The 13,642-nt window shown below is 43.4% G+C and overlaps 1 long non-coding RNA gene and 1 pseudogene across 1 annotated transcript in view; one reads left to right on the top strand and one right to left on the bottom strand.

Moving 5' to 3' along the window:
* The window catches only part of LOC147548714 (uncharacterized), a 38,425-nt gene that overhangs the window by 6,661 nt on the left and 18,122 nt on the right, over nt 1–13,642 (bottom strand). The gene's annotated exons all lie outside the window — the stretch shown is intronic.
* LOC147548715 (secreted RxLR effector protein 161 pseudogene) lies at nt 8,059–8,607 on the top strand (annotated as a pseudogene).

Here is a 13,642-nt window from a genome sequence, read left to right on the forward strand (position 1 = left end):
TGCTGTCATCCTAGCATCTTTGGCTTGGTACGTACCTTGAAGTTGGTTGACCACCAACTGAGAGTCAGACCTTACATCAAGATTCTGGATTCTCAATTCCTTAGCCAAGGTCAGACCTGCAATTAAAGCTTCGTACTCTACCTCATTATTAGTTGCTTTAAATTCGCACCTGATTGCTTGTTGGACTATGTCCCCCTGTGGGGAGGTCAGGATTACACCAAAACCGGCTCCGTTCATATTACTTGACCCATCCACGGATAAGGTCCATTTTTGGGGGTCTGGATCAGTTAGACAAAGCAATTCCTTTTGGGCCTGCATTAGAGAGTCATGAGTAAAATTGGCAATGAAGTCAGCTAATACCTGGGATTTGATCGTTGTCCTTGGTTGGTATGTGATGTCGTGCTCACTTAATTCGACCGTCCACTTAGTCAAACGTCCTGACATGTCTGGCTTGTGTAGGACATTCTTCATCGGGAAGGCAGTGACGACCACAATGGAATGACATCGGAAGTACGGTCTCAGTTTCCTGGCAGCTGTTACCAGAGCTAAAGCCAACTTCTCCAGTTGACTGTACCGAGTTTCGGCATCGAGTAAAGACTTACTGACATAGTAGACTGGGAGTTGCTTACCGTCCTCTTCTCTCGCCAAGACAGCGCTGACAGCTGTTTCAGACACCGCCAAATAAATGTAAAGGTGCTCACCTGCCTTGGGTTTTGAAAGCAATGGAGGTGAAGTGAGGTACTGCTTCTGTTGTTGAAGTGCATCCTCGCATGCTGGTGTCCAATTGAAGTCTTTGGGTTTCTTCAGAGTAGCAAAGAAGAGGTGACATTTCTCGGATGACCGAGAGATGAACCGACTCAAGGCCGCTACTTGCTAACTTTTGCACGTCTTCCACACACTTGGGAGAATGGATGTTTACTACCGATTGTATCTGGTCCGGATTTGCCTCAATCTCTCTTTATGTGACTACATTGAAGGATATAATGCCTAAAGTCTGAAGGAATGGTATCCTTCCGAAGGAGTGTCCTTCGACCAAGGATGCAATGCGTACAATTTGGCGAATAGGATCTTAATGACCTTACTCGGAAGATCATTAGTCCGGTCCAATTAGGGGTCGTAATGCTTAGCTAGAAGCCAACTACGATCGTCGAATCAAGAGTTGATTCGCGGCTAACATAGACCGGATCCTACAAGGGTTACACAACAGAGTAGTGATTTGAACGGAGAAAATTGACTAGATGGATAATGGCAAATAAGTGGATTGGATCCATTATTGGTAAGTCCTGAAAGATTCGGAGAAGTCCGAAGAGACAAACATGTCCGGGCCCAAAAGAGAGGCCCGGAAAGGCTTTAGGAAGGCCGGCCATGTGATGGCCGACCTAGGCAATAGGGCCGGCCATGTGATGGCCGGCTAGGCCCTAAGTGGGCCGGCCAAGGAAGCCCATAAAGGGATATGTTGGCCGGCCACTTTAAGTGACCCAAAGGAGGGTATTTTGGGTGTTGCCTTATAATTAGGTTTATGGAATCCTAGTTTGTGTCTAATACCTCTTCTAGGGATTTCTATATATACCTAATTATACAACCTAAAGAGGAGAGTAAAAAAGTGGCAATTCAGAGACATAATTGTGAGTGTCTGAAAGAGTTTCAGAATATACATCTCAGAGAGAGAGAGAGAGAAAAGGAGTTTTCTCAAGTATCTAGTCAAGAAGAAGGAGTTCTTCATCTCAACCTTCAAGAAGGTCCTAGCTGACTGAAATGAGGGAGTTCAAGTCATTACTCGGTGTCTCAAGTAGAGGAGCTACACTTGGAGCTCTTATCTTCCGAATACTGGTCGGGATTTAGTTCGTGGGAAAGCGATTAAGAGGTAATCATCTTTCCAATCTAGTTCATTGGTATGTTCATGTATAGATCCTGGAAACTAGTGTTAAAGATATAGATGTTTGAGATTCCGCTACCAACACTAGACAATTAGGTGTATGAGATACCCTAGTACAATCCCCTACATACATACCCTAGGAACTTCCCTGAAGATACACCAAATGAACATTTGTTTGAATTTAATTTCATGTTGTACCTTTTTAGGACCTCAAAGGCCTGCTGCAAGTGGTTGATGTGTTGTTTAGCTTCCAAGGATTTGACGAGCATATCATCTATATATACCTCCATTGTGTCGCCAAGCATGTTGGCAAACATTTTGTTCACCAATCTTTAATAAGTAGCTCCTGCATTCTTTAGTCTGAATGGCATAACTTTATAACAAAAAATACCTATCTCTGTTATGAAAGAGGTTTTTTCTTGATCTTCGGGGTGCATAAGGATTTGATTGTACCCCGAAAAGGCATCCATGAAGCTGAGAAGCTCATGGCCAGCAGTTGCATCTACTAGCATGTCTAGATGAGGTAAAGGGAATGAGTCTTTTGGGCATGCCTTGTTCAGATCAGTGAAGTCGATGCACACCCTCCATTTCCCATTTTTCTTCTTTACGACTACGACAATGGCTAACCAGTCAGGATAATGGACTTCCCTCATAGACCCTATGTCTAGTAACTTTTCTACTTCTTCGGTTCTTACCTTATTACGTTCAGGTGTAAACCTTCACCTCTTTTGTCTAACAGGAGGGTGGTCTGGGTTGACTTGAAGCTTATGCGTTATGATGGACGGGTCTATGCCTGTCATGTCGGCGTGTGACCAAGCAAAACAGTCGTGTTGTGTGGTGAGGAAGTCTATGAGCTCTTTTCTAAGAGCAGGACTCAAATTAGACCCTACCTGTACTTTATGGTCTGGTAGTCTGGATGGATTTGTACATCATCCAGCTCCTCTATGCTAGGTTGGTCGGGGTCAGGACTATTTGACTGTTTAGTCTGTAATTGCTATAAAGGGGTCTTGGGAGATTTCATTGTATTTTTGTGAAAATTTCGGGAGGCCCCTTGGTCTCCTTTAATTTCCTTAACTCCCCAGGGTGTAGGGAACCGTATTACTGATGGAATGTTGAAGGTACTGCCCTCATTGTGTGAATCCATGGTCTGCCTAGGATTATTTTGTAAGCCGATGGAGAATCTAGTACCACAAAAGTGGTCGGCAAGTTGAGTCCTCCTGCACATACAGGTAGAGATACTTCCCCCAAGGTCTGCTTCTGTTCACCACTAAAGCCAATGAGTACAGTCGATCGACGACATATGCTTGTCTCGTCTAAGCCTATACCCTGTAAAGCATGTAGAAACAGTACATTAGTGGATGACCCATTATCAATTAGAATTCTTTTTACCAAAACGTTAGCAATTGTAAGAGATAGGACAAGAGCGTCATGGTGAGGGTTGACGAACCCTGTGACTTCGTTGTCTACGAAGTTGATGATCTGGTCAGTGCAAGCTAGTGATGAGGCATCAGTTGAGTGTATTGCGGGGTTATGAGTTATCCTTGCACTCCTTTTGGCGGCTGAATGGGTGACTCCGCTTACTTCCGAACCTCCAGTGATCATTGAGCATGTCCTTGTTGGGATTGGCGGCTCTGGCTCCTTCATTTGTTCGTCCCTGAGTGCCAGCGTCTTTTTCCTTTGTCTGTCAGTACGTCCGTGAGGTGTCCTCTTTTCAAGAGCTCTGCCACTTCTAACCTCAGGGCTATACAATCTCCAGTGGTATGCCCGTGGTCCAAATGAAATTCACACCACTTGGAGTTGTCCCTTTTATCACCAGGTTTTTTGATCTTGCCTGGCCACCTTACTGTGTTGCCCATACCTTTCATTACGGCTATTACTTCATTGGGTTCAACATTGAGGTTGTACTCTGGAAGTCTTGCTCTGGGAGGAGCACGGACCTTCTCGTCAGGTTGTCTGGATGGAGGATCTAAAGGTCTCCTGTTCTCCCTTTGGTTTGGACGCTTTGCTGGGTATGGGTCTCTGTTGCCTATGTGCTGCGGTCTGCGATCGGGTCTCCTGGATCGTCGATCGCTATATTGGTCATCGTAGGGATACCCTTTGTTTCGGTGTGTCTTGTCTTATTCCCACCTTACCTCTTGCAGCTGAACTTGGTTAACTTTTGTACAACTCTCCGTCATGTAGAAGCCCCTTCCTGAAGGCATCCACAACTGTCTCGGTGTTGCAGTAACGGATCGACACCTTCTCCCTGTTGAATCTTCCCACATACTCTCGAAGAGGCTCGCCTCTCCTTTGCTGTATTCGGTATAGGTCGCCAGATAATTTCTCTATCTTTTTGCTACTGGCGAACTGCTCAACAAAAGTATCGGTTAGTTGAGCGAAAGACGAGATACAGTTGTTAGGAAGATTGGTATACCACTCTAGGGCTGGGCCAATGAGGCTAGAGCCGAAGCTCTTACACATGCAGGCCTCCCTTAAGTCTCTCGGTATAGCAGCAGTAAACATTCGCTGCTTGTAAGAAGCAATGTGGTCAACAGGGTCAGACGTACCATCGTACATCTTCATACTTGGGAAGGAGAACTTCCTGGGCATTTCAACAAGAGCGGAGGAGTGAGGTGCAGCCGTGGTCTGCATTGTAGGATGTTGGTTGTCATCCAGGTCGGGTTGAGTGACCGGTCGGCTTGGGGTACTGCCTACTTCTGTCCTGGTTGACTGCGCCGGAGCGGTAGAGCGAAGGATTGGTTGGTTAAGTACGTCTCCTGCTTCGGTAGTCCTTCTAGCTCGCTCTTCAGAATTCGGCTCTGTCTGCCTAGGAGCAACTGGTCTTCGAGGTGGTACGGTTACAGACAACTCCTTGATTTTTTCCTGCAACAATTGATTCTCGGCTCTGACCAAGATGTTTTCCTCTTCCAAATCCTTGTATCGTTGCGTGTTCTCTTGCATTTGAGCTGTTAGCATTGTGAGTTGGGATGCTACGTCGAGTGGAGTGTTAGTCATCTTTTGTGCCATCGGGATAAACTCAGTAATTAGTTGTTAGTCCCCTCCTTCTAGCGCCAAACTGTGATGGTAAGAATTCGCGGGTCAAGAAGTCAGCGGAAGTCGAACCTCCACCTGTTAATAATTTTGCGGGCACCGACAACGTCTTTGGGCTTAACCTGTGACAAAAGAGACAACAACGCACGTAACCGTAAGATCTTAGGGGACACCGGGGTGGTGCCAGTCGAGGGGGCTCCGACGGTCAAGTCAGTAAACTTGGCAAAGAGTGAATAAGAACTGTAAACCAGAGTTGGAGCTATGGAGTTAGATATGCTGATTGAGCGAGTCGGTCGTTGGGAGAAAAAGTGATACAACCAAGTGCATGCCTGCCTTAGTTCTCTGGTCGGCGAGCAAATTAAAGCGCCTGCATCCCTTAGTCGCATGGAGAGAGAAACGAACGGTCGTCTGGTCGTCCTTCCTTGGTTGCCAGGTCGTTAGGACAGAGAAAGATCACCCGTCTTCCTTGAGCAGGTGATCGTTTAGGAGAGAGAATGATCGCTCGTCTTCTTTCAGCAGGTGAGGAGATGATGGTAGTAGCAATCGTTGGTTGCCTGCCAAAGGTTTGGATGATTGATATGAGAGAGAAAATAGGTGGTTAGCCGATTACAAGTGAATTTGGATGTCGGGTGTTGTTATTCGTCGTTCCGTGCCTTAGCCGATTACCAATCGATCCTTATATAGGGTTTTGTGGTCAACTGTTCGTTTTGGTCAACCGTCACCTGGTGGTGGGTTGTTGCCTTGAATATGGTAACACACGGAGTTATTACCATGAATAGGATATCGTAACTCCCATCCAACGGATATATTGGGGATATTGTCATCTTGAATGACCGTAACGCTTCCCCAACGGATATATGAAGAGAGGTCGGCTGAGGAGGAAAGGACAGACCTCTTCTATCTAGAGCTGGATGTATTTCCGTATTTTGGTCTGCTGAGGGGGTGAGGATGAACCTCTTACCCGGACCTGGATGCACTTCCGTATCTTGGCCTACTGGCGAGGACGGACCTCTTTATCCAGAGCTGGACGTACTTCCGTACTTTAATCTGCTGGTGAGGACGGACATCTTTATCCAAAGCTCGACGTACTTCCGTACTTTAACGTTACTTCGGGGTGCCGGAAGATAAATGGGTCGGGCCCATTGATTATTAATTCATGGGACTGGTCACCGCGTAAGCCCATCAATCGTGGACTTCTGGGGCGCCCCTGGTGACGTATTTTGGCCCATACAAGAATCATACGATAATGTGAACCATGCTTAGTGGGTACGATGACACGATCACCCTTCAAAAGGAAAGGTGACCGAGTTAGTGAACCATTAGGACTCATACATACAGATGTATGTGGACCTATGAGTACACCGGCAAGAGGTAACTATGGCTACTTCATCACATTTACTGACGATTTCACTAGATATGGATACATATATCTTATGAGGAATAAGTCAGAGTCGTTTGAAATGTTCAAACAATTTCAGAATGAAGTAGAGAATCAACTTGACAAGAAAATAAAACCCATTCGATCGGATCGAGGTGGTGAGTATTTGAGTCAAGAATTTGAGGATCATCTTAGGAGTTGCGGCATCGTGTCCCAACTCACTCCACCAGGAACACCTCAGATGAACGGTGTGTCCGAAAGGAGGAATCGAACCTTGATGGATATGGTTCGATCAATGATGAACTTAGCCGATCTTCCTGCCACCTTCTGGGGATATGCTCTTGAAACGGCTACTTTCACACCGTGCTCCGTCAAAAGCTGTGGAAAAGACGCCATATTAATTATGGTTTGGAAAAGTTCCAAAGTCGTCTTTTCTCAAGTCTGAGGTTGCGACGTTTATATAAAACGTCTACAAGGAGATAAACTAGCACCCAAATCAGACAAATATTTCTTTGTGGGTTACCCAAAAGAGACTTGGGGTTATTTCTTCTATAACGCATCAGAGAACAAAGTGTTTGTTGCTCGTGATGGTGTCTTCCTACAAAAGGAGTTCCTTTCCAGGAAGACAAGTGGGAGAAATATAGAAATCGAAGAAAATCGACCCGAGCAACAAGCTGACACCAATGCACCGATGTCAGAAGTCGCGGTTCCTATCTATACTGAGCCGATACAAAGGAACAGTGAGGAAGAGATAGTAGATCTCGGAGATCCTCCCGCGCAAGAGAATCCTCAAGAAACTGAGAATGTCTCACCAGTTGTTCAACCCCGACGTAAGTCAGCAAGGTTAATCGAGTTATCTCAACGGTTAGATACACTGTAGGTAGAATATAACGAACCTAGCACTTACAAAGAAGCTATGATGAGCCCAGACTCCGAAAAATGGCTTGGATCCATGCAATCCAAAATGGAATCCATGTACGAGAATCAAGTTTGGAACTTGGTAGATTTGCCCAAAGGAGTAACACCCATCGGATGCAAATGGGTTTTCAAGATGAAAACTGACATGGATGGAAACGTGAGCGTTTTCAAAGCAAGACTCGTGGCAAAAGGTTACAAACAAGTCAATGGAATAGACTACGACGAAACCTTTTCCCCTGTCGCAATGCTTAAATCCATTAGGATTATTCTAGCGATAGCCGCTCATTATGATTATGAGATTTGGCAAATGGATGTCAAAACCGCCTTCCTGAATGGAAATCTGGAAGACGATGTGTACATGACACAACCTGAAGGTTTTGTAGATTCTAATAATGCTAGAAAGGTTTGCAAGCTTCAAAGGTCCATTTATGGATTGAAGCAAGCAAGCAGGAGTTGGAATCTTCGTTTCGACGAGAAAATCAAAGAGTTTGGCTTTCTGAAGAACGAAGAAGAATCTTGTGTATACAAGAAGGTTAGTGGGAGCAACCTAGTTCTTGGTCTTATATGTAGATGACATACTAATCATTGGAAACAACATTCCGATGCTTAATTCTGTAAAAAATGGCTTAGGAAGTGTTTCTCAATGAAAGACCTAGGAGATGCAGAATACATATTGGGCATCAAGATCTATAGAGATAGATCAAAGAATATGATTGGACTCAGCCAAGAAACTTATATAGATAAGATTCTTAAGAGATTCAAAATGGAAACCTCTAAGAGAGGATTCATGCCCATGGCTCATGGCACAGTGCTAAGCAAGAACCAAAGTCCTAGTGACCCACGTGAGCTAGCAATCATGCAAAAGGTACCTTATGCTTCGGCAATAGGATCCATCATGTATGCCATGACTTGCACTCGCCCAGACGTCTCATATGCTCTGAGCATGTGTAGTCATTACCAATCAAATCCAGGTGAAAATCATTGGGCCGCAGCCAAGAATATCCTTAAGTACTTAAGAAGGACAAAGGATTATTTCTTTGTATAAGGCGGGAAAGAAGAACTAATCGTGGAAGGCTATGTTGACGCGAGCTTCCAAACGGATAGAGATGATTACCGATCACAGTCGGGACATGTTTTCTGTCTGAATGGAGGGGCAGTATGCTGGAAAAGCTCAAAGCAGACTACTAGTACTGTAGCGGATTCTACCACAGAAACAGAATACTTGGCCGCTTCAGAAGTAGTGAAGGAAGGAGTTTGGATGAAGAAGTTTATCTCCGAGATTGGTGTCGTTTCCAGCATCGAAAAAGGGATTACTCTATATTGTGACAAGAATGGAGCAATCGCCCAAGCTAGGAACCAAGAGCACACCAGAAATCCAAACATATCCAAAGGAAATACCACTTGATAAGGGAGATCATTGAGCGAAAGGAAGTGGTGATTTGCAAAGTCCATACGGGTGACAACATTGCTGATCCGTTAACTAAACCACTACCTCAGCCCAAACATGAGAGTCATACAAAGGGGATGGGGATAAAGCACATCGCAGAATGGCTTTAAGTTTGTAATCAGATTAATAAAAGGAGTTTTATGTAATTTGATTAGCTACGTTCAATAAAAGAAATAAACTTAATTATTTCGTCATTATATATTGGTTTAGTATTTAATTGACATTCGAAAATAATGAAACTTTTACCAAGTAGGTTTATCACATGCGTGATCTGGTAAATGAAACCTTACTAAGTGAACTTGAAAAAGATTCATTATCAAAACCCTAGTCCAGGTCATTGCATGGACAACAATGACTCAAGACGACTAGCATGTGAGATTGACTGATGGCGCTGTTTCATGGGCCATAGGAATATAGTATTTAGGTCAATTACATGGGTGTATGATTGGGGAATATACACTGGGCAACCCAAAAATGAGAATTCTTCAATGAAAATTGAAAAACGTCAGGAATTCATATAAGACAAGATTGGAGAGATTCCTTAAAACATGAGTACTCCACTAATCTTCTATAAGGAATGTCGAACTTTGGCACAGTTAAACGCCGCGCCGTAAAAGGAGGTTATAAAGGCGGATTGCTGGGGGAGACAGGATAGATATGAAGTTAAGTTGGAGTACAAGAATGGATTATGTCCTCATAACTAGGTAAGGAATAGTATCTCCGGGCCACTTGAGGAGAAGCAACTGAAAATGTACGGCCGTACTCTAATGGATTAAAAGATTAATCATTAGCTTGACAGTTGTTCTCCAGATCAAGAAAGTCCGAAAGGATATGACGTATCAGATGAGATACGAAGTGACATGGGAATCGAGCATTACACTTGTTCTAAGGACAAGTAGGAGACTGAAGGATATATCCCTTCGGTCTGAAGGAGATGTCCTTCTGAAGGAGTGTCCTTCGACCAAGATGACAATGCGATCAATTTGTCGGTTAGGATAACGATGAATAAGTTATGAAAATCATCCAGTCCGGTCCAATTAGGGGTCGTAGTGCTTTGCTGGAAGCCAACTACGATCGTCGGATTACTTAGGTGATTCGCGGCTAACATAGACCGGATCCTACAACGGGTTACACATAAGAGTGGTAACTTGAGCGGAGAGATTTGACTAGATGGGACTAGGCTAAAGATTGATTGGATCCAACTAAATAGGCCAAAAGGGTTCGAATAGAGATTCGGAACAAGATATAAACAATGGACATAAAAGGGGGTGCCCTTAAGCAAGGCTACTATGGCCGGCCATGTGATGGCTTAAAGGCATAGTGGGTCGGCCACATAAAGCCCATAATGGGCTGATATGGCTACCCTAATTAGGGCATCCCAAAGGACTAAAACTCCTCTATGCGTATCTTTTCTGAAGGAGACTTTTTTGGATTCCTTATTTGAGTATGACTCTACTAAGGTAATGCCTATAAATAGTCTCATTAGTAGTTCAGAGGAGGTGTGAAATTTTCTCAAAAATACACATCTCTCTCTCACAATATACAACTAGTGGAGAGTGGAGATTGTAGAGAAAAAGCTCCCATTATATCAATCTAGTCAAGGAGAAAGGTTTTTCTCAACCTTCTATTAAGTCCTAAAAGACATTAAAGAAGGGAGATCAAGTTAACCAACTCGGTGTCTCAAGTAGAGGATCGACGACTGAAGTTGTCGATCTTCACACGCGAAAGCATACAACGAGCTCGTTCCAATAGAGTTCTGTTCATACTTCCGCCACCCCATTCTACTGTGGGGTCTTTCTGACCGTATGCTGTCTCACTATCCCTTCGTCTACACAGAACCTATTAAACTCGTTTCCGCAAAATTCCATGCCATTGTCAGTCCTCAAGCGTTTGATCGATTTTCCAGTCTGCTTTTCGATCAAGGTCTTCCACTGCTTGAACTTGACGAATGCCCATCTTTGCGTTTCAGTATGTAGACCCATACTTTCCTGAAAAAATCATCTATCAAGGTTAACATGTATCTACCCCAACTATGCGAGCTGACCCGAGAGGGACCCCAAAGATCTGAATGAATGTAATCCAGAGTTCCTTTGGTATTGTGAACCCATGTACTGAACTTTACCCGACATTGCTTCCCGAAGACACAATGTTCATAGAATTCCAGTTTTCCAACCTTCTGCCCACAGAGTAACCCCTGCTTGCTCAGTATAGCCACCCCCCTTTCACTCATATGCCTTAACAGCATATGCCATAGCTTGGTAGTCTCAACTTCTTTGTCTGATGATGACGCCGCTACAGATCCGGTAACTGTGTTACCCTGTAGCACATATAGATCATTCTTTTTCAACCCCTTCATAACTGTAAGACTCCCCTTAGAAATCCGAAGAACACCACCTTCACCAACATATTTGCAACCATTATCATCCAGAGTTCCCAAAGAGATTAGATTTCTCTTCAAATCTGGAACATGTCTGATGTCTGTTATGAAGGAGTTGAAGGAGAGGTCCTTCGACCAAGGTGACAATGCGAACAATTTGTCGGATAGGATAATTGATGTGGAAGATCATCAAGTCCGATTGATTTAGGGATCGTAGAGTTGTAGCTAGAGACCAACTACGATCGTCGAATTACGAAGTAATTCGCGGCTAACTTCGATCGGATCCTACAACGGGTTACACATAAGAGTGACAAATTGATCTAGGATATGACTAGTGGGAGTGAGATATAATCATGGGAGTGTCCCATAAACATATCTCATAGGCCTAAAAAGGAATTAGGCAAAGATAGTACAAAAAGGCCAAAAACAGGGTTTTTGGGCCTAGACCGGTTCGGGTACTTCTAGGACTCGGATTGGGCTGAATTTTGGAGGGTTAGTTGATGATATAATAAACATTATATCTGCCAATTTTCGTGGTGTTTGGGCACCTCCTCCTTAGGGAATTGAGAAAATATCAATAGTTGCTATTTTCGACTATTTCCCTAAATCTTATTCTAAAGGGTGTTTTAGGAAACCTAAAAGGAGGAGGATTCTTATTAGGGTTCTATATAAACACTCTTAGGGCAGAGAATAAGGTGTGGAATTTCTCTCTAAGCTTTCTTACTCTACCACATCAAGTAGAGAGGAGAAAGTGAGCTAATTCCCATTAACTATCTATCTAGTCAAGAAGAAAGGAGTTCTTCTTTTTCAACCACCATTGGTGTGCTAGCTATACAACAAGGTGGGAGATCAAATTTTTTGCTCGTGTCCCAAGTAGAGGAGCTACACTTGAAGCTCTTGATCTTCTCATAAGCAATTGGAAAGGTTCGAGGGAAAACTAGCGAACAAGGTATTTATCTTTCTAGTTTTAATTAATGATTATCATAGGTTTATGCATGTGATCCTGGGAATACTAGTGTAGACATTAGATGTCTTAATTCCGCTATAAACACTAGTAGAAGGGTGTAAAACCCAACAGTGGCGTCAGAGCCTCTTGCAATTAGCCTATCTTATCTAAGTTTTGGACCAATTCCATGCTTTTCTAGATAGATTATTGTGTTTAAAAGTGTTTAAAACACAAAATTTTTGATTAATTTTGAATAAGATTCAAGTATTTGTCAAAAGATTTCAAAATTTGTTCTTGAAAAGAATTTCAAAACCTAAAATTTTGATCCAAATTGGTTTGATTAAAAGAGTTGTTTTAAGTTTTTTGGAAACTTGTGAAAAACAAAATTTGGAAATTTAGAATAGTTCTAAAAAGAATTTGAAATATTTTAGAAGTGTTTCAAATTTTGGAAAAAGCAATTTAAAATTGCAACACAAAAAAAAAAAAAAAAAAAAAAAAAAGGGAAAACTATTGAGTTTTTTAGAAACTCAATAGGTCCGGCCAGGAAGCTTCCTGGCCGGACCAGTAGCCTGGAGGACGCGTCTGGTAGACGCGTCCCAGATTACTGTTGGATGCGTCTGAGGACGCGTCCAGCTGCTCCAGGTCGCGTCTTCCAGACGCGACCAGTAGCTTAACCAGGACGCGTCTTCCAGACGCGTCCAATAGCTACTACCAGACGCGTCTTGGAGACGCGTCTGGGGTCCTGGGTGTCTCGGACTAAGTCCGAGACACCTAGTGCTGGTCCGGTCCAGCACCAGATGCGTCTAGGATGCGTCTGGTGCTTGGACTAGCGTCCTGGCTCCGGCCAGGACGAGATCAGGCCTATTGGCCTCGGCTCGGACATGCCGGCCCTATGGGCCGTGCCATATCCGGACCTTGTCCAAGCCCTTTTGTGGGCTTGGGCCGGGACTTGTCTAGGACTTGTCCCGGGTCTTTTCAAGGCTTTTCGGACCACGAAAAGGGACCACTATTCGAGTGGGAGTTTTATCCAAATTTTCTCTCAAAATTCCAATCCAAATATTTCCGAAATTAACCCGGGCCATTCAAGGCCCAAACGGAATTTCTCTTTAAAATCAAATTTTAAAATCAAACCAAGACACACCATTAGTCTAATCTTTTGATGTAGACTTAAGGTGCGTACATGACATACGGATGTCGACAAAAGTATCTCCCGGATATACATGCATATATAATTGATAGCCTTGAAATATATTATATGATTGCATGTGATGTGAATGCGGAAACTAGTATGGCCATAGAATTTATTTCTTATTCTTGTTTTAAGCACGGATGGGTGCATGTTTTGTAATAATTTTAATTTCAAGTTTACACGATCTGCGAATCGTTTGAGTCTTGTAATTAGAGTTTAGGGTTTATGAGTCCATTGATGAAACTCAAGGAAGAAATTCAAAGGCGAGTGGGAGAAATCAATGGAGGTTCAAAGACGGAGATCTAGACGAACTAAAAAGGCGAAACAAGAAGCAAACCAAAGGAGATTAGATCTTCTAGGTTAGGGGCCATACTAGGATCCATATGTGCTTGATTTACTTTCTCGCGCATTTACTTACTTATTTACGCTTTATGTCGTGGAGGTTCAAAGACGGAGATCTAGACGAACTAAAAAGGCGAAA

Source organism: Eschscholzia californica, unplaced genomic scaffold (assembly GCF_041429995.1).
Source record: "Eschscholzia californica isolate CP2 unplaced genomic scaffold, dmEscCali1.0.p SCAF_3, whole genome shotgun sequence".
Taxonomy (NCBI): domain Eukaryota; kingdom Viridiplantae; phylum Streptophyta; class Magnoliopsida; order Ranunculales; family Papaveraceae; genus Eschscholzia; species Eschscholzia californica.